The sequence below is a fragment of the Asparagus officinalis genome, chromosome 5 (genome assembly GCF_001876935.1).
Source record: "Asparagus officinalis chromosome 5, Aspof.V1, whole genome shotgun sequence".
NCBI classification, from domain to species: domain Eukaryota; kingdom Viridiplantae; phylum Streptophyta; class Magnoliopsida; order Asparagales; family Asparagaceae; genus Asparagus; species Asparagus officinalis.
The window spans coordinates 48,406,555-48,407,169 of NC_033798.1; positions in this window are offsets into that span (position 1 = coordinate 48,406,555).

Below are 615 nucleotides of genomic sequence, written 5' to 3' on the forward strand. Positions count from 1 at the left end.
GGAGGCGGCTCCGGTGACCTCGAAGGACACTCCTCTTCCGTCTGGTGTGGGGCCACAGGCGGGGGTTTCAACGAATCCTACGCTCATACCAGGAGGTAATCTTCTAGTGCGGCACTTTCAGGTACGAAGTCGAATCTGCACCCCCTGATGTTTGTGTCGAATTTGTGCAGGTGCAGCTGAGAGAGTGATCTCTATTCCTTCTGACGAAGAAGGGGGGACTGGAGACGCGGAAGACCTTGGGGTTCAGGTAAGCGTAGGCCCTAATGTTGTTGATCCTTCTGTACCGAAGGGGCATTTGTTAATCTTTTTCTTGCATTCGCAGTTGACTCCTCCCATGAAGCTACTGGCCAAGAGGATCCCCCCTCTTGGACGGGCCATTCGGCCGGAGAGATGGGAGAATCAGAGGCGGACGTTGACGCCTCGATTCATGAGGCGCTATCGAGCGAGGAAGAGTCGTCGGCTCCTAAAGACGTGTCAAGCCAACAAGGGGAAATTCCTGCTCTTGGGGAAGCGTTAGCTGGGGGTGGACCCCCAGCACAGGAGTCTCCGATCCGAGGGGAGACGTCCGCTGCCCCTATGTCTATGGTGGCTGTTGGTGCCGCGGCCGCTACCCTG